The following is a 21,264-nucleotide window of genomic DNA, read 5'->3' on the forward strand; positions in this document are numbered from 1 at the left end:
TTCTGTAACCAGCACCTTGTTATATCAGATTTGACAGGCCCATCCACAGCCTGGTGTCAGGCTCCAGCCCCTGCTGAAGGAGGCGACACCATTCTGTAACCAGCTCCGTGTTATTTCAGATTTGACAGGACCATCCACAGCCTGGTGTCAGGCTCCAGGCCGTGCTGAAGGAGGTGATACCGTTCTGTAACCAGCTCCTTGTTATATAAGATTTGACAGGACCATCCACAGTCTGGTGTCAGGCTCCAGGCCGTGCTGAAGGAGGCGACACCGTTCCGTAACCAGCTCCTTGTTATATCAGATTTGACAGGACCATCCACAGCCTGGTGTCAGGCTCCAGGCCCTGCTGAAGGAGGCGACACCGTTCTGTAACCAGCTCCTTGTTGTATCATATTTGACAGGACAATCCACAGCCTGGTGTCAGGCTCCAGGCCGTGCTGAAGGAGGCGACACCGTTCTGTAACCAGCTCCTTGTTATATCAGATTTGACAGGACCATCAACAGCCTGGTGTCAGGCTCCAGGCCGTGCTGAAGGGGGCGACACCGTTCTGTAACCAGCTCCTTGTTATATCAGATTTGACAGGACCATCCACAGCCTGGTGTCAGGCTCCAGGACATGCTGAAGGAGGCGACACTGTTCTGTAACCAGAACCGTGTTATATCAGATTTGACAGGACAATCCACAGCCTGGTGTCAGGCTCCAGGCCGTGCTGAAGGAGGCGACACCGTTCTGTAACCAGCTCCTTGTTATATCAGATTTGACAGGACCATCCACAGCCTGGTGTCAGGCTCCAGGCCGTGCTGCAGGAGGCGACACCGTTCTGTAACCAGCTCCTTGTTATATCAGATTTGACAGGACCATCCACAGCCTGGTGTCAGGCTCCAGGCCGTGCTGAAGGAGGCGACACCGTTCTGTAACCAGCTCCTTGTTGTATCATATTTGACAGGACAATCCACAGCCTGGTGTCAGGCTCCAGGCCGTGCTGAAGGAGGCGACACCGTTCTGTAACCTTTCCTTGTTATATCAGATTTGACAGGACCATCCACAGCCTGGTGTCAGGCTCCAGGCCGTGCTGAAGGAGGTGACACCATTCTGTAACCAGCTCCTTGTTATATCAGATTTGACAGGACCATCCACAGCCTGGTGTCAGACTCCAGGCCGTGCTGAAGGAGGTGACACCGTTCTGTAACCAGCTCCTTGTCATATCAGATTTGACAGGACCATCCACAGCCTGGTGTCAGGCTCCAGGCCGTGCTGAAGGAGGCGACACCGTTCCGTAACCAGCTCCTTGTTATATCAGATTTGACAGGACCATCCACAGCATGGTGTCAGGCTCCAGGCCGTGCTGAAGGAGGCGACACCGTTCTGTAACCAGCTCCTTGTTATATCAGATTTGACAGGACCATCCACAGCCTGGTGTCAGGCTCCAGGACGTGCTGAAGGAGGCGACACCGTTCAGTAACCAGTTCCTTGTTATATCAGATTTGACTGGACCATCCACAGCCTGGTGTCAGGCTCCACACCGTGCTGAAGGAGGCGACACCGTTCTGTAACCAGCTCCTTGTTGTTTCATATTTGACAGGACCATCCACAGCCTGGTGTCAGGCTCCAGGCCGTGCTGAAGGAGGCGACACCGTTCTGTAACCTGCTCCTTGTTATATCAGATTTGACAGGACCATCCACAGCCTGGTGTCAGGCTCCAGGCCGTGCAGAAGGAGGCGACACCGTTCTGTAACCAGCTCCTTGTTATATCAGATTTGACAGGGCCATCCACAGCCTGGTGTCAGGCTCCAGGCCGTGCTGAAGGAGGCGACACCGTTCCGTAACCAGCTCCTTGTTACATCAGATTTGACAGGACCATCCACAGCCTGGTGTCAGCCTTAAGGCCGTGCTGAAGGAGGCGACACTGTTCTGTAAGCAGCTCCGTGTTATATCAGACTTGTCAGGACCATCCACAGCCTGGTGTCAGGCTCCAGGCCGTGCTGAAGGAGGCAACACCGTTCTGTAACTAGCTCCTTGTTATATCAGATTTGACAGGACCATCCACAGCCTGGTGTCAGGCTCCAGGCCGTGCTGAAGGAGGCGACACCGTTCTATAACCAGCACCTTGTTGTATCAGATTTGACAGGACCATCCACAACCTGGTGTCAGGCTCCAGGCCGTGCTGAAGGAGGCGACACCGTTCTGTAACCAGCTCCTTGTTATATCAGATTTGACAGGACCATCCACAGCCTGGTGTCAGGCTCCAGGCCGTGCTGAAGGAGGTGACACCGTTCTGTAACCAGCTCCTTGTTGTATCAGATTTGACAGGACCATCCACAGCCTGGTGTCAGGCTCCAGGCCGTGCTGAAGGAGGCAACACCGTTCTGTAACTAGCTCCTTGTTATATCAGATTTGACAGGACCATCCACAGCCTGGTGTCAGGCTCCAGGCCGTGCTGAAGGAGGCGACACCGTTCTATAACCAGCACCTTGTTGTATCAGATTTGACAGGACCATCCACAACCTGGTGTCAGGCTCCAGGCCGTGCTGAAGGAGGCGACACCGTTCTGTAACCAGCTCCTTGTATCAGATTTGACGGGAGCATCCACAGCCTGGTGTCAGGCTCCAGGCCGTGCTGAAGGAGGCGACACCGTTCTGTAACCAGCTCCTTGTTATATCAGATTTGACAGGACCATCCACAGCCTGGTGTCAGGCTCCAGGCCGTGCTGAAGGAGGCGACACCGTTCTGTAACCAGCTCCTTGTTGTATCAGATTTGACAGGACCATCCACAGCCTGGTGTCAGGCTCCAGGCCGTGCTGAAGGAGGTGACACCGTTCTGTAAACAGCTCCTTGTTACATCAGATTTGACAGGACCATCCACAGCCTGGTGTCAGGCTCCAGGCCGTGCTGAAGGAGGTGACACCGTTCCGTAACCAGCTCCTTGTTATATCAGATTTGACAGGACCATCCACAGCCTGGTGTCAGGCTCCAGGCCGTGCTGAAGGAGGCGAAAACCGTTCTGTAACCAGCTCCTTGTTATATCAGATTTGACAGGACCATCCACAGCCTGGTGTCAGGCTCCAGGACGTGCTGAAGGAGGCGACACCGTTCAGTAACCAGTTCCTTGTTATATCAGATTTGACTGGACCATCCACAGCCTGGTGTCAGGCTCCACACCGTGCTGAAGGAGGCGACACCGTTCTGTAACCAGCTCCTTGTTGTTTCATATTTGACAGGACCATCCACAGCCTGGTGTCAGGCTCCAGGCCGTGCTGAAGGAGGCGACACCGTTCTGTAACCTGCTCCTTGTTATATCAGACTTGTCAGGACCACCCACAGCCTGGTGTCAGGCTCCAGGCCGTGCTGAAGGAGGCAACACCGTTCTGTAACTAGCTCCTTGTTATATCAGATTTGACAGGACCATCCACAGCCTGGTGTCAGGCTCCAGGCCGTGCTGAAGGAGGCGACACCGTTCTATAACCAGCACCTTGTTGTATCAGATTTGACAGGACCATCCACAACCTGGTGTCAGGCTCCAGACCGTGCTGAAGGAGGCGACACCGTTCTGTAACCAGCTCCTTGTTATATCAGACTTGTCAGGACCATCCACAGCCTGGTGTCAGGCTCCAGGCCGTGCTGAAGGAGGCGACACCGTTCTGTAACCAGCTCCTTGTTATATCAGATTTGACAGGACCATCCACAGCCTGGTGTCAGGCTCCAGGCCGTGCTGAAGGAGGCGACACCGTTCTGTAACCAGCTCCTTGTTATATCAGATTTGACAGGATCATCCACAGCCTGGTGTCAGGCTCCAGGCCGTGCTGAAGGAGGCGACACCGTTCTGTAACCAGCTCCTTGTTATATCAGATTTGACAGGACCATCCACAGCCTGGTGTCAGGCTCCAGGCTGTGCTGAAGGAGGCGACACCGTTCTGTAACCAGCTCCTTGTTATATCAGATTTGACAGGACCATCCACAGCCTGGTGTCAGGCTCCAGGCCGTGCTGAAGGAGGCGACACCGTTCTGTAACCAGCACCTTGTTATATCAGATTCGACTGGACCATCCACAGCCTGGTGTCAGGCTCCAGGCCGTGCTGAAGGAGGCGACACCGTTCTGTAACCAGCACCATGTTATATCAGATTTGACAGGACCATCCACAGCCTGGTGTCATGCTCCAGGCCGTGCTGAAGGAGGTGACACCGTTCTGTAACCAGCTCCTTGCTATATCAGATTTGACAGGACCATCCCCAGCCTGGTGTCAGGCTCCAGGCCGTACTGAAGGAGGTGACACCGTTCTGTAACCAGCTCCATGTTATATCAGATTTGACAGGACCATCCACAGCCTGGTGTCAGGCTCCAAGCCGTGCTGAAGGAGGCAACACCGTTCTGTAACCAGCTCCTTGCTATATCAGATTTGACAGGACCATCCCCAGCCTGGTGTCAGGCTCCAGGCCGTGCTGAAGGAGGCGACACCGTTCTGTAACCAGCTCCTTGTTATATCAGATTTGACAGGACCATCCACAGCCTGGTGTCAGGCTCCAGGCCGTGCTGAAGGAGGCGACACCGTTCTGTAACCAGCTCCTTGTTATATCAGATTTGACAGGACCATCCACAGCCTGGTGTCAGGCTCCAGGCCGTGCTGAAGGAGGCGACACCGTTCTGTAACCAGCACCTTGTTATATCAGATTTGACAGGACCATCCACAGCCTGGTGTCAGGCTCAAGGCCGTGCTGAAGGAGGTGATACCGTTCTGTAACCAGCTCCTTGTTATATAAGATTTGACAGGACCATCCACAGTCTGGTGTCAGGCTCCAGGCCGTGCTGCAGGAGGCGACACCGTTCTGTAACCAGCTCCTTGTTATATCAGATTTGACAGGACCATCCACAGCCTGGTGTCAGGCTCCAGGCCGTGCTGAAGGAGGTGACACCGTTCTGTAACCAGCTCCTCGTTATATCAGATTTGACAGGACCATCCACAGCCTAGTGTCAGGCTCAAGGCCGTGCTGAAGAAGGTGATACCGTTCTGTAAACCAGCTCCTTGTTATATAAGATTTGACAGGACCATCCACAGTCTGGTGTCAGGCTCCAGGCCGTGCTGAAGGAGGCGACACCGTTCTGTAACCAGCTCCATTTTATATCAGATTTGACTGGACCATCCACAGCCTGGTGTCAGGCTCCAGGCCGTGCTGAAGGAGGCGACACCGTTCTGTAACCAGCACCTTGTTATATCAGATTTGACAGGACCATCCACAGCCTGGTGTCAGGCTCCAGGCCGTGCTGAAGGAGGTGACACCGTTCTGTAACCAGCCCCTTGTTGCATCATATTTGACAGGACCATCCACAGCCTGGTGTCAGGCTCCAGGCCGTGCTGAAGGAGGCGACACCGTTCTGTAACAAGCTCCTTGTATCAGATTTGACAGGAGCATCCACAGCCTGGTGTCAGGCTCCAGGCCGTGCTGAAGGAGGCGACACCGTTCTGTAACCAGCTCCTTGTTATATCAGATTTGACAGGACCATCCACAGCCTGGTGTCAGGCTCCAGGCCGTGCTGAAGGAGGCGATACCGTTCTGTACCCAGCTCCTTGTATCAGATTTGACAGGCCCATCCACAGCCTGGTGTCAGGCTCCAGGCCGCGCTGAAGGAGGTGACACCGTTCTGTAAACAGCTCCTTGTTACATCAGATTTGACAGGACCATCCACAGCCTGGTGTCAGGCTCCAGGCCGTGCTGAAGGAGGCGACACCGTTCTGTAACCAGATCCTTGTTATATCAGATTTGACAGGACCATCCACAGCATGGTGTCAGGCTCCAGGCCGTGCTGAAGGAGGCGACACCGTTCTCTAACCAGCTCCTTGTTATATCAGATTTGACAGGACCATCCACAGCCTGGTGTCAGGCTCCAGGCCGCGCTGAAGGAGGCGACACCGTTCTGTAACCAGCTCCTTGTTATATCAGATTTGACAGGACCATCCACAGCCTGGTGTCAGGCTCCAGACCGTGCTGAAGGAGGCGACACCGTTCTGTAACCAGCTCCTTGTTGTTTCATATTTGACAGGACCATCCACAGCCTGGTGTCAGGCTCCAGGCCGTGCTGAAGGAGGCGACACCGTTCTGTAACCTGCTCCTTGTTATATCAGATTTGACAGGACCATCCACAGCCTGGTGTCAGGCTCCAGGCCGTGCTGAAGGAGGCGACACCGTTCTGTAACCAGCACCTTGTTGCATCAGATTTGACAGGACCATCCACAGCCTGGTGTCAGGCTCCAGGCCGTGCTGAGGGAGGCGACACCGTTCTGTAACCAGCTCCTTGTTATATCAGATTTGACAGGACCATCCACAGCCTGGTGTCAGGCTCCAGGCCGTGCTGAAGGAGGCGACACCGTTCTGTAACCAGCTCCTTGTTATGCCAGATTTGACAGGACCATCCACAGCCTGGTGTCAGGCTCCAGGCCGTGCTGAAGGAGGTGACACCGTTCTGTAACCAGGTCCTTGTTATGCCAGATTTGACAGGGCCATCCACAGCCTGGTGTCAGGCTCCAGGCCGTGCTGAAGGAGGCGACACCGTTCTGTAAGCAGCTCCGTGTTATATCAGACTTGTCAGGACCATCCACAGCCTGGTGTCAGGCTCCAGGCCGTGCTGAAGGAGGCGACACCGTTCTGTAACCAGCTCCTTGTTATATCAGATTTGACAGGACCATCCACAGCCTGGTGTCAGGCTCCAGGCCGTGCTGAAGGAGGCGACACCGTTCTGTAAGCAGCTCCGTGTTATATCAGACTTGTCAGGACCATCCACAGCCTGGTGTCAGGCTCCAGGCCGTGCTGAAGGAGGCGACACCGTTCTGTAACCAGCTACTTGTTATATCAGATTTGACAGGACCATCCACAGCCTGGTGTCAGGCTCCAGGCCCTGCTGAAGGAGGCGACACCGTTCTGTAACCAGCTCCTTGTTATATCAGATTTGACAGGACCATCCACAGCCTGGTGTCAGGCTCCAGGCCGTGCTGAAGGAGGCGACACCGTTCTATAACCAGCACCTTGTTGTATCTGGTTTGACAGGACCATCCACAGCCTGGTGTCAGGCTCCAGGCCGTGCTGAATGAGGCAACACCGTTCTGTAACCAGCTCCTTGTTATATCAGATTTGACAGGACCATCCACAGCCTGGTGTCAGGCTCCAGGCCGTGCTGAAGGAGGCGACACCTTTCTGTAACCAGCTCCTTGTATCAGATTTGACAGGAGCATCCACAGCCTGGTGTCAGGCTCCAGGCCGTGCTGAAGGAGGCGACACCGTTCTGTAACCAGCTCCTTGTTGTATCAGATTTGACAGGACCATCCACAGCCTGGTGTCAGGCTCCAGGCCGTGCTGAAGGAGGCAATACCGTTCTGTAACCAGCTCCTTGTATCAGATTTGACAGGACCATCCACAGCCTGGTGTCAGGCTCCAGGCCGTGCTGAAGGAGGCAACATCGTTCTGTAACCAGCTCCGTGTTATATCAGATTTGACAGGACCATCCACAGCCTGGTGTCAGGCTCCAGGCCATGCTGAAGAAGGCGACACCGTTCTGTAACCAGCTCCTTGTTATATCAGATTTGACAGGACCATCCACAGCCTGGTGTCAGGCTCCAGGCCGTGCTGAAGGAGGCGACACCGTTCCGTAACCAGCTCCTTGTTGTATCAGATTTGACAAGACCATCCACAGCCTGGTGTCAGGCTCCAGGCCGTGCTGAAGGAGGCGACACCGTTCTGTAACCAGCACCTTGTTGCATCAGATTTGACAGGACCATCCACAGCCTGGTGTCAGGCTCCAGGCCGTGCTGAGGGAGGCGACACCGTTCTGTAACCAGCTCCTTGTTATATCAGATTTGACAGGACCATCCACAGCCTGGTGTCAGGCTCCAGGCCGTGCTGAAGGAGGCGACACCGTTCTGTAACCAGCTCCTTGTTAAGCCAGATTTGACAGGACCATCCACAGCCTGGTGTCAGGCTCCAGGCCGTGCTGAAGGAGGTGACACCGTTCTGTAACCAGCTCCTTGTTATGCCAGATTTGACAGGGCCATCCACAGCCTGGTGTCAGGCTCCAGGCCGTGCTGAAGGAGGCGACACCGTTCTGTAAGCAGCTCCGTGTTATATCAGACTTGTCAGGACCATCCACAGCCTGGTGTCAGGCTCCAGGCCGTGCTGAAGGAGGCGACACCGTTCTGTAACCAGCTCCTTGTTATATCAGATTTGACAGGACCATCCACAGCCTGGTGTCAGGCTCCAGGCCGTGCTGAAGGAGGCGACACCGTTCTGTAAGCAGCTCCGTGTTATATCAGACTTGTCAGGACCATCCACAGCCTGGTGTCAGGCTCCAGGCCGTGCTGAAGGAGGCGACACCGTTCTGTAACCAGCTCCTTGTTATATCAGATTTGACAGGACCATCCACAGCCTGGTGTCAGGCTCCAGGCCCTGCTGAAGGAGGCGACACCGTTCTGTAACCAGCTCCTTGTTATATCAGATTTGACAGGACCATCCACAGCCTGGTGTCAGGCTCCAGGCCGTGCTGAAGGAGGCGACACCGTTCTATAACCAGCACCTTGTTGTATCTGGTTTGACAGGACCATCCACAGCCTGGTGTCAGGCTCCAGGCCGTGCTGAATGAGGCAACACCGTTCTGTAACCAGCTCCTTGTTATATCAGATTTGACAGGACCATCCACAGCCTGGTGTCAGGCTCCAGGCCGTGCTGAAGGAGGCGACACCTTTCTGTAACCAGCTCCTTGTATCAGATTTGACAGGAGCATCCACAGCCTGGTGTCAGGCTCCAGGCCGTGCTGAAGGAGGCGACACCGTTCTGTAACCAGCTCCTTGTTGTATCAGATTTGACAGGACCATCCACAGCCTGGTGTCAGGCTCCAGGCCGTGCTGAAGGAGGCAATACCGTTCTGTAACCAGCTCCTTGTATCAGATTTGACAGGACCATCCACAGCCTGGTGTCAGGCTCCAGGCCGTGCTGAAGGAGGCAACATCGTTCTGTAACCAGCTCCGTGTTATATCAGATTTGACAGGACCATCCACAGCCTGGTGTCAGGCTCCAGGCCATGCTGAAGAAGGCGACACCGTTCTGTAACCAGCTCCTTGTTATATCAGATTTGACAGGACCATCCACAGCCTGGTGTCAGGCTCCAGGCCGTGCTGAAGGAGGCGACACCGTTCCGTAACCAGCTCCTTGTTGTATCAGATTTGACAAGACCATCCACAGCCTGGTGTCAGGCTCCAGGCCGTGCTGAAGAAGGCGACACCGTTCTGTAACCAGCTCCTTGTTATATCAGATTTGACAGGACCATCCACAGCCTGGTGTCAGGCTCCAGGCCGTGCTGAAGGAGGCGACACCGTTCTGTAACCTGCTCCTTGTTATATCAGATTTGACAGGACCATCCACAGCCTGGTGTCAGGCTCCAGGCCGTGCTGAAGGAGGGGACACCGTTCTGTAACCAGCTCCTTGTTATGCCAGATTTCACAGGGCCATCCACAGCCTGGTGTCAGGCTCCAGGCCGTGCTGAAGGAGGCGACACCGTTCCGTAACCAGCTCCTTGTTATATCAGATTTGACAGGACCATCCACAGCCTGGTGTCAGGCTCCAGGCCGTGCTGAAGGAGGCGACACCGTTCTGTAACCAGCTCCTTGTTATATCAGGTTTGACAGGACCATCCACAGCCTGGTGTCAGGCTCCAGGCCGTGCTGAAGGAGGCGACACCGTTCTGTAACCAGCTCCTTGTTATATCAGATTTGACAGGACCATCCACAGCCTGGTGTCAGGCTCCAGGCCGTGCTGAAGGAGGCGACACCGTTCTGTAACCAGCTCCGTGTTATATCAGATTTGACAGGACCATCCACAGCCTGGTGTCAGGCTCCAGGCCGTGCTGAAGGAGGCGACACCGTTCTGTAACCAGCTCCTTGTTGTATCAGATTTGACAGGACCATCCACAGCCTGGTGTCAGGCTCCAGGCCGTGCTGAAGGAGGCGACATCGTTCTGTAACCAGCTACGTGTTATATCAGATTTGACAGGACCATCCACAGCCTGGTGTCAGGCTCCAGACCGTGCTGAAGAGGCGACACCGTTCTGTAACCAGCTCCTTGTTATATCAGATTTGACAGGACCATCCACAGCTTGGTGTCAGGCTCCAGGCCGTGCTGAAGAAGGCGACACCATTCTGTAACCAGCTCCTTGTTGTATCAGATTTGACAGGACCATCCACAGCCTGGTGTCAGGCTCCAGGCCGCGCTGAAGGAGGCGAAACCGTTCTGTAACCAGCTCCTTCTTATATCAGATTTGACAGGACCATCCACAGCCTGGTGTCAGGCTCCAGGCCGTGCTGAAGGAGGCGTCACCGTTCTGTAACCAGCTCCTTGTTATATCAGATTTAACAGGACCATCCACAGCCTGGTGTCAGGCTCCAGGCCGTGCTGAAGGAGGCGACATCGTTCTGTAACCAGATCCGTGTTATATCAGATTTGACGGGACCACCCACAGCCTGGTGTCAGGCTCCATGCCGTGCTGAAGGAGGCGACACCGTTCTGTAACCAGCTCCTTGTTATATCAGATTTGACAGGACCATCCACAGCCTGGTGTCAGGCTCCAGGCCGTGCTGAAGGAGGCGACACCGTTCTGTAACCAGCTCCTTGTTGTATCAGATTTGACAGGACCATCCACAGCCTGGTGTCAGGCTCCAGGCCGTGCTGAAGGAGGCGACATCGTTCTGTAACCAGCTCCGTGTTATATCAGATTTGACAGGAACATCCACAGCCTGGTGTCAGGCTCCAGACCGTGCTGAAGAGGCGACACCGTTCTGTAACCAGCTCCTTGTTATATCAGATTTGACAGGACCATCCACAGCTTGGTGTCAGGCTCCAGGCCGTGCTGAAGAAGGCGACACCATTCTGTAACCAGCTCCTTGTTGTATCAGATTTGACAGGACCATCCACAGCCTGGTGTCAGGCTCCAGGCCGCGCTGAAGGAGGCGAAACCGTTCTGTAACCAGCTCCTTCTTATATCAGATTTGACAGGACCATCCACAGCCTGGTGTCAGGCTCCAGGCCGTGCTGAAGGAGGCGTCACCGTTCTGTAACCAGCTCCTTGTTATATCAGATTTAACAGGACCATCCACAGCCTGGTGTCAGGCTCCAGGCCGTGCTGAAGGAGGTGACACCGTTCTGTAACCAGCTCCTTGTTATATCAGATTTAACAGGACCATCCACAGCCTGGTGTCAGGCTCCAGGCCGTGCTGAAGGAGGCGACACCGTTCTGTAACCAGCTCCTTGTTATATCAGATTTGACAGGACCATCCACAGCCTGGTGTCAGGCTCCAGGCCGTGCTGAAGGAGGCGACACCGTTCTGTAACCAGATCCGTGTTACATCAGATTTGACGGGACCACCCACAGCCTGGTGTCAGGCTCCATGCCGTGCTGAAGGAGGCGACACCGTTCTGTAACCAGCTCCTTGTTATATCAGATTTGACAGGACCATCCACAGCCTGGTGTCAGGCTCCAGGCCGTGCTGAAGGAGGCGACACCGTTCTGTAACCAGCTCCTTGTTATATAAGATTTGACAGGACCACCCACAGCCTGGTGTCAGGCTCCAGGCCATGCTGAAGGAGGCGACACCGTTCTGTAACCAGCTCCTTGTTGTATCAGATTTGACAGGTCCATCCACAGCCTGGTGTCAGGCTCCAGGCCGTGCTGAAGGAGGCGACACCGTTCTGTAACCAACTCCTTGTTATATCAGATTTGACAGGACCATCCACAGCCTGGTGTCAGGCTCCAGGCCATGCTGAAGGAGGCGACACCGTTCTGTAACCAACTCCTTGTTATATCAGATTTGACTGGACCATCCACAGCCTGATGTCAGGCTCCAGGTCGTGCTGAAGGAGGCGACACCGTTCTGTAACCAGCTCCTTGTTATATCAGATTTGACAGGGCCATCGACAGCCTGGTGTCAGGCTCCAGGCCGCGCTGAAAGAGGCGACACCGTTCTGTAACCAGCTCCTGGTTATGTCAGATTTGACAGGCCCATCCACAGCCTGGTGTCAGGCTCCAGGCCGTGCTGAAGGAGGCGACACCGTTCTGTAACCAGCTCCTTGTTATATCAGATTTGACAGGACCATCCACAGCCTGGTGTCAGGCTCCAGGCCGTGCTGAAGGAGGCGACACCGTTCTGTAACCAGCTCCTCGTTATATCAGATTTGACAGGACCATCCACAGCCTGGTGTCAGGCTGCAGGCCGTGCTGAAGGAGGTGATACCGTTCTGTAACCAGCTCCTTGTTATATCAGATTTGACAGGACCATCCACAGCCTGGTGTCAGGCTCCAGGCCGTGCTGAAGGAGGCGACACCGTTCTGTAACCAGTTCCGTGTTGTCTCAGATTTGACAGGACCATCCACAGCCTGGTGTCAGGCTCCAGGCCGTGCTGAAGGAGGCGACACCGTTCTGTAACCAGTTCCGTGTTGTATCAGATTTGACAGGACCATCCACAGCCTGGTGTCAGGCTCCAGGCCGTGCTGAAGGAGGCGACACCGTTCTGTAACCAGCTCCGTGTTATATCAGATTTGACAGGACCATCCACAGCCTGGTGTCAGGCTCCAGGCCGTGCTGAAGGAGGCGACACCGTTCTGTACCAAGCTCCTTGTTCTATCAGATTTGTCAGGACCATCCACAGCCTGGTGTCAGGCTCCAGGCCGTGCTGAAGGAGGCGACACCGTTATGTAACAAGCTCCTTGTTCTATCAGATTTGTCAGGAGCATCCACAGCCTGGTGTCAGGCTCCAGGCCGGGCTGAAGGAGGCGACACCGTTCAGTAACCAGCTCCTTATTATATCAGGTTTGATAGGACCATCCACAGCCTGGTGTCAGGCTCCAGGCCGTGCTGAAGGAGGCGACACCGTTCTGTAACCAGCTCCTTGTTATATCAGATTTGACAGGACCATCCACAGCCTGGTGTCAGGCTCCAGGCCGTGCTGAAGGAGGCGACACCGTTCTGTAACCAGCTACGTGTTATATCAGATGTGACAGGACCATCCACAGCCTGGTGTCAGGCTCCAGGCCGTGCTGAAGGAGGTGACTCCGTTCTGTAACCAGCACCTTGTTTTATCAGATTTGACAGGACCATCCACAGCCTGGTGTCAGGCTCCAGGCCGTGCTGAAGGAGGCGACACCGTTCTGTAACCAGCTCCTTGTTCTATCAGATATGTCAGGACCATCCACAGCCTGGTGTCAGGCTCCAGACCGTGCTGAAGGAGGCGACACCGTTCTGTAACCAGCTCCTTGTTATATCAGATTTGACAGGACCATCCACAGGCTGGTGTCAGGCTCCAGGCCGTGCTGAAGGAGGCGACACCGTTCTGTATCCAGCTCCTTGTTATATCAGATTTGACAGGACCATCCACATCCTGGTGTCAGGCTCTAGGCCGTGCTGAAGGAGGCGACACCGTTCTGTGACCAGCTCCTTGTTATATCAGATTTGACAGGACCATCCACAGCCTGGTGTCAGGCTCCAGGCCGTGCTGAAGGAGGCGACACCGTTCTGTAACCAGCTCCTTGTTATATCAGATTTGACAGGACCATCCACAGGCTGGTGTCAGGCTCCAGGCCGTGCTGAAGGAGGCGACACCGTTCTGTAACAAGCTCCTTGTTCTATCAGATTTGTCAGGACCATCCACAGCCTGGTGTCAGGCTCCAGGCCGTGCTGAAGGAGGCGACACCGTTCTGTAACCAGCTCCTTGTTATATCAGATTTGACAGGACCATCCACAGCCTGGTGTCAGGCTCCAGGCCGTGCTGAAGGAGGTGACACCGTTCTGTAACCAGCTCCTTGTTATATCAGATTTGACAGGACCACCCACAGCCTAGTGTCAGACTCCAGGCCGTGCTGAAGGAGGTGACACCGTTCTGTAACCAGCTCCTTGTTATATCAGATTTGACAGGACCATCCACAGCCTGGTGTCAGGCTCCAGGCCGTGCTGAAGGAGGTGACACCGTTCTGTAACCAGCTCCTTGTTATATCAGATTTGACAGGACCACCCACAGCCTAGTGTCAGGCTCCAGGCCGTGCTGAAGGAGGTGACACCGTTCTGTAACCAGCTCCTTGTTATATCAGATTTGACAGGACCATCCACAGCCTGGTGTCAGGCTCCAGGCCGTGCTGAAGGAGGCGACACCGTTCTGTAACCAACTCCTTGTTATATCAGATTTGACAGGACCATCCACAGCCTGGTGTCAGGCTCCAGGCCGTGCTGAAGGAGGAGACACCGTTCTGTAACCAGCTCCGTGTTATATCAGATTTGACGGGACCACCCACAGCCGGGTGTCAGGCTCCAGGCCGTGCTGAAGGAGGCGACACCGTTCTGTAACCAGCTCCTTGTTATATCAGATTTGACAGGACCATCCACAGCCTGGTGTCAGGCTCCAGACCGTGCTGAAGGAGGCGACACCGTTCTGTAACCAGCACCGTGTTATATCAGATTTGACAGGACCATCCACAGCCTGGTTTCAGGCTCCAGGCCGTGCTGAAGGAGGCGACACCGTTCTGTAACCAGCTCCTTGTTATATCAGATTTGACAGGACCATCCACAGCCTGGTGTCAGGCTCCAGGCCGTGCTGAAGGAGGTGACACCGTTCTGTAACCAGCTCCTTGTTGTATCAGATTTGACAGGACCATCCACAGCCTGGTGTCAGGCTCCAGGCCGTGCTGAAGGAGGCGACACCGTTCTGTAACCAGCCCCTTGTTATATCAGATTTGACAGGACCATCCACAGCCTGGTGTCAGGCTCCATACCGTGCTGAAGGAGGTGTCACCGTTCTGTAACCAGCACCTTGTTATATCAGATTTGACAGGACCATCCACAGCCTGGTGTCAGGCTCCAGGCCGTGCTGAAGGAGGCGACACCGTTCTGTAACCAGCTCCTTGTTATATCAGATTTGACAGGACCATCCACAGCCTGGTGTCAGGCTCCAGGCCGTGCTGAAGGAGGCGACACCGTTCTGTAACCAGCTCCTTGTTATATCAGATTTGACAGGACCATCCACATCCTGGTGTCAGGCTCCAAGCCGTGCTGAATGAGGCGACACCGTTCTGTAACCAGCTCCTTGTATCAGATTTGACAGGACCACCCACAGCCTGGTGTCAGGCTCCAGGCCGTGCTGAAGGAGGCGACACCGTTCTGTAACCAGCTCCTTGTTATATCAGATTTGACAGGACCATCCACAGCCTGGTGTCAGGCTCCAGGCCGTGCTGAAGGAGGCAACATCGTTCTGTAACCAGCTCCGTGTTATATCAGATTTGACAGGACCATCCACAGCCTGGTGTCAGGCTCCAGGCCATGCTGAAGAAGGCGACACCGTTCTGTAACCAGCTCCTTGTTATGCCAGATTTGACAGGGCCATCCACAGCCTGGTGTCAGGCTCCAGGCCGTGCTGAAGGAGGTGACACCGTTCTGTAACCAGCTCCTTGTTATATCAGATTTGACAGGACCATCCACAGCCTGGTGTCAGGCTCCAGGCCGTGCTGAAGGAGGCGACACCGTTCCGTAACCAGCTCCTTGTTATATCAGATTTGACAGGACCATCCACAGCCTGGTGTCAGGCTCCAGGCCGTGCTGAAGGAGGCGACACCGTTCTGTAACCAGCTCCTTGTTATATCAGGTTTGACAGGACCATCCACAGCCTGGTGTCAGGCTCCAGGCCGTGCTGAAGGAGGCGACACCGTTCTGTAACCAGCTCCTTGTTATATCAGATTTGACAGGACCATCCACAGCCTGGTGTCAGGCTCCAGGCCGTGCTGAAGGAGGCGACACCGTTCTGTAACCAGCTCCTTGTTGTATCAGATTTGACAGGACCATCCACAGCCTGGTGTCAGGCTCCAGGCCGTGCTGAAGGAGGCGACACCGTTCTGTAACCAGCCTCTTGTTATATCAGATTTGACAGGACCATCCACAGCCTGGTGTCAGGCTCCAGGCCATGCTGAAGGAGGCGACACCGTTCTGTAACCAGCACCTTGTTGTATCAGATTTGACAGGACCATCCACAGCCTGGTGTCAGGCTCCAGACCGTGCTGAAGAGGCGACACCGTTCTGTAACCAGCTCCTTGTTATATCAGATTTGACAGGACCATCCACAGCCTTGTGTCAGGCTCCAGGCCGTGCTGAAGGAGGCGACACCGTTCTGTAACCAGCTCCTTGTTATATCAGATTTGACAGGACCATCCACAGCCTGGTGTCAGGCTCCAGGCCGCGCTGAAGGAGGCGAAACCGTTCTGTAACCAGCTCCTTCTTATATCAGATTTGACAGGACCATCCACAGCCTGGTGTCAGGCTCCAGGCCGTGCTGAAGGAGGCGTCACCGTTCTGTAACCAGCTCCTTGTTATATCAGATTTAACAGGACCATCCACAGCCTGGTGTCAGGCTCCAGGCCGTGCTGAAGGAGGTGACACCGTTCTGTAACCAGCTCCTTGTTATATCAGATTTAACAGGACCATCCACAGCCTGGTGTCAGGCTCCAGGCCGTGCTGAAGGAGGCGACACCGTTCTGTAACCAGCTCCTTGTTATATCAGATTTGACAGGACCATCCACAGCCTGGTGTCAGGCTCCAGACCGTGCTGAAGGAGGCAACACCGTTCTGTAACCAGCACCGTGTTATATCAGATTTGACAGGACCATCCACAGCCTGGTGTCAGGCTCCAGGCCGTGCTGAAGGAGGCGACACCGTTCTGTAACCAGCTCCTTGTTATATCAGATTTGACAGGACCATCCACAGCCTCGTGTCAGGCTCCAGGCCGTGCTGAAGGAGGCGACACCGTTCTGTAACCAGCACCTTGTTATATCAGATTTGACAGGACCATCCACAGCCTGGAGTCAGGCTCCAGGCCGTGCTGAAGGAGGCGACACCGTTCTGTAACCAGATCCGTGTTATATCAGATTTGACGGGACCACCCACAGCCTGGTGTCAGGCTCCATGCCGTGCTGAAGGAGGCGACACCGTTCTGTAACCAGCTCCTTGTTATATCAGATTTGACAGGACCATCCACAGCCTGGTGTCAGGCTCCAGGCCGTGCTGAAGGAGGCGACACCGTTCTGTAACCAGCTCCTTGTTATATAAGATTTGACAGGACCACCCACAGCCTGGTGTCAGGCTCCAGGCCATGCTGAAGGAGGCGACACCGTTCTGTAACCAGCTCCTTGTTGTATCAGATTTGACAGGTCCATCCACAGCCTGGTGTCAGGCTCCAGGCCGTGCTGAAGGAGGCGACACCGTTCTGTAACCAACTCCTTGTTATATCAGATTTGACAGGACCATCCACAGCCTGGTGTCAGGCTCCAGGCCGTGCTGAAGGAGGCGACACCGTTCTGTAACCAACTCCTTGTTATATCAGATTTGACTGGACCATCCACAGCCTGATGTCAGGCTCCAGGTCGTGCTGAAGGAGGCGACACCGTTCTGTAACCAGCTCCTTGTTATATCAGATTTGACAGGGCCATCGACAGCCTGGTGTCAGGCTCCAGGCCGCGCTGAAAGAGGCGACACCGTTCTGTAACCAGCTCCTGGTTATGTCAGATTTGACAGGCCCATCCACAGCCTGGTGTCAGGCTCCAGGCCGTGCTGAAGGAGGCGACACCGTTCAGTAACCAGCTCCTTATTATATCAGGTTTGACAGGACCATCCACAGCCTGGTGTCAGGCTCCAGGCCGTGCTGAAGGAGGCGACACCGTTCTGTAACCAGCTCCTTGTTATATCAGATTTGACAGGACCATCCACAGCCTGGTGTCAGGCTCCAGGCCGTGCTGTAGGAGGCGACACCGTTCTGTAACCAGCTCCTTGTTGTATCAGATTTGACAGGACCATCCACAGCCTGGTGTCTGGCTCCAGGCCGTGCTGAAGGAGGCGACACCGTTCTGTAACCAGCTACGTGTTATATCAGATGTGACAGGACCATCCACAGCCTGGTGTCAGGCTCCAGGCCGTGCTGAAGGAGGTGACTCCGTTCTGTAACCAGCACCTTGTTTTATCAGATTTGACAGGACCATCCACAGCCTGGTGTCAGGCTCCAGGCCGTGCTGAAGGAGGCGACACCGTTCTGTAACCAGCTCCTTGTTCTATCAGATTTGTCAGGATCATCCACAGCCTGGTGTCAGGCTCCAGACCGTGCTGAAGGAGGCGACACCGTTCTGTAACCAGCTCCTTGTTATATCAGATTTGACAGGACCATCCACAGGCTGGTGTCAGGCTCCAGGCCGTGCTGAAGGAGGCGGCACCATTCTGTAACCAGCTCCTTGTTATATCAGATTTGACTGGACCATCCACAGCCTGGTGTCAGGCTCCAGGCCGTGCTGAAGGAGGCGACACCGTTCTGTGACCAGCTCCTTGTTATATCAGATTTGACAGGCCCATCCACAGCCTGGTGTCAGGCTCCAGGCCGTGCTGAAGGAGGCGACACCGTTCTGTAACCAGCTCCTTGTTATATCAGATTTGACAGGACCATCCACAGGCTGGTGTCAGGCTCCAGGCCGTGCTGAAGGAGGCGACACCGTTCTGTAACAAGCTCCTTGTTCTATCAGATTTGTCAGGACCATCCACAGCCTGGTGTCAGGCTCCAGGCCGTGCTGAAGGAGGCGACACCGTTCTGTAACCAGCTCCGTGTTATATCAGATTTGACAGGACCATCCACAGCCTGGTGTCAGGCTCCAGGCCGTGCTGAAGGAGGCGACACTGTTCTGTAACCAGAACCTTGTTATATCAGATTTGACAGGACCACCCACAGCCTAGTGTCAGGCTCCAGGCCGTGCTGAAGGAGGTGACACCGTTCTGTAACCAGCTCCTTGTTATATCAGATTTGACAGGACCATCCACAGCCTGGTGTCAGGCTCCAGGCCGTGCTGAAGGAGGCGACACCGTTCTGTAACCAGCTCCTTGTTATATCAGATTTGACAGGACCATCCACAGCCTGGTGTCAGTCTCCAGGCCGTGCTGAAGGAGGCGACACCGTTCTGTAACCAGCTCCTTGTTATATCAGATTTGACAGGACCATCCACAGCCTGGTGTCCGGCTCCAGGCCGTGCTGAAGGAGGCGACACCGTTCTGTAACCAGCTCCTTGTTGTATCAGATTTGACAGGACCATCCACAGCCTGCTGTCAGGCTCCAGGCCGTGCTGAAGGAGGTGACACCGTTCTGTAACCAGCTCCTTGTTATATCAGATTTGACAGGACCATCCACAGCCTGGTGTCAGGCTCCAGGCCGTACTGAAGGAGGTGACACCGTTCTGTAACCAGTTCCGTGTTGTCTCAGATTTGACAGGACCATCCACAGCCTGGTGTCAGGCTCCAGGCCGTGCTGAAGGAGGCGACACCGTTCTGTAACCATTCCGTGTTGTATCAGATTTGACAGGACCATCCACAGCCTGGTGTAAGGCTCCAGACCGTGCTGAAGGAGGCGACACCGTTCTGTAACCAGCTCCTTGTTATATCAGATTTGACAGGACCATCCACAGCCTGGTGTCAGGCTCCAGGCCATGCTGAAGGAGGTGATACCGTTCTGTAACCAGCTCCTTGTTATATCAGATTTGACAGGACCATCCACAGCCTGGTGTCAGGCTCCAGGCCGTGCTGAAGGAGGTGACACCGTTCTGTAACCAGCTCCTTGTTATCTCAGATTTGACAGGACCATCCACAGCCTGGTGTCAGGCTCCAGGCACTGCTGAAGGAGGCGACACCGTTCTGTAACCAGCTCCGTGTTATATCAGATTTGACAGGACCATCCACAGCCTGGTGTCAGGCTCCAGGCCGTGCTGAAGGAGGCGACACCGTTCTGTAACAAGCTCCTTGTTCTATCAGATTTGTCAGGACCATCCACAGCCTGGTGTCAGGCTCCAGGCCGTGCTGAAGGAGGCGACACCGTTCTGTAACAAGCTCCTTGTTCTATCAGATTTGTCAGGAGCATCCACAGCCTGGTGTCAGGCTCCAGGCCGTGCTGAAGGAGGCGACACCGTTCAGTAACCAGCTCCTTATTATATCAGGTTTGACAGGACCATCCACAGCCTGGTGTCAGGCTCCAGGCCGTGCTGAAGGAGGCGACACCGTTCTGTAACCAGCTCCTTGTTATATCAGATTTGACAGGACCATCCACAGCCTGGTGTCAGGCTCCAGGCAGTGCTGAAGGAGGCGACACCGTTCTGTAACCAGCTCCTTGTTGTATCAGATTTGACAGGACCATCCACAGCCTGGTGTCTGGCTCCAGGCCGTGCTGAAGGAGGCGACACCGTTCTGTAACCAGCTACGTGTTATATCAGATGTGACAGGACCATCCACAGCCTGGTGTCAGGCTCCAGGCCGTGCTGAAGGAGGTGACTCCGTTCTGTAACCAGCACCTTGTTTTATCAGATTTGACAGGACCATCCACAGCCTGGTGTCAGGCTCCAGGCCGTGCTGAATGAGGCGACACCGTTCTGTAACCAGCTCCTTGTTCTATCAGATTTGTCAGGACCATCCACAGCCTGGTGTCAGGCTCCAGACCGTGCTGAAGGAGGCGACACCGTTCTGTAACCAGCTCCTTGTTATATCAGATTTGACAGGACCATCCACAGGCTGGTGTCAGGCTCCAGGCCGTGCTGAAGGAGGCGACACCATTCTGTAACCAGCTCCTTGTTTTATCAGATTTGACTGGACCATCCACAGCCTGGTGTCAGGCTCCAGGCCGTGCTGAAGGAGGCGACACCGTTCTGTAACCAGCTCCTTGTTATATCAGATTTGACAGGACCATCCACAGGCTGGTGTCAGGCTCCAGGCCGTGCTGAAGGAGGCGACACCGTTCTGTAACAAGCTCCTTGTTCTATCAGATTTGTCAGGACCATCCACAGCCTGGTGTCAGGCTCCAGGCCGTGCTGAAGGAGGCGACACCGTTCTGTAACCAGCTCCGTGTTATATCAGATTTGACAGGACCATCCACAGCCTGGTGTCAGGCTCCAGGCCGTGCTGAAGGAGGCGACACTGTTCTGTAACCAGAACCTTGTTATATCAGATTTGACAGGACCACCCACAGCCTAGTGTCAGGCTCCAGGCCGTGCTGAAGGAGGTGACACCGTTCTGTAACCAGCTCCTTGTTATATCAGATTTGACAGGACCATCCACAGCCTGGTGTCAGGCACCAGGCCGTGCTGAAGGAGGCGACACCGTTCTGTAACCAGCTCCTTGTTATATCAGATTTGACAGGACCATCCACAGCCTGGTGTCAGTCTCCAGGCCGTGCTGAAGGAGGCGACA

Source organism: Scyliorhinus torazame, chromosome 5 (genome assembly GCF_047496885.1).
Source record: "Scyliorhinus torazame isolate Kashiwa2021f chromosome 5, sScyTor2.1, whole genome shotgun sequence".
NCBI lineage: Eukaryota > Metazoa > Chordata > Chondrichthyes > Carcharhiniformes > Scyliorhinidae > Scyliorhinus > Scyliorhinus torazame.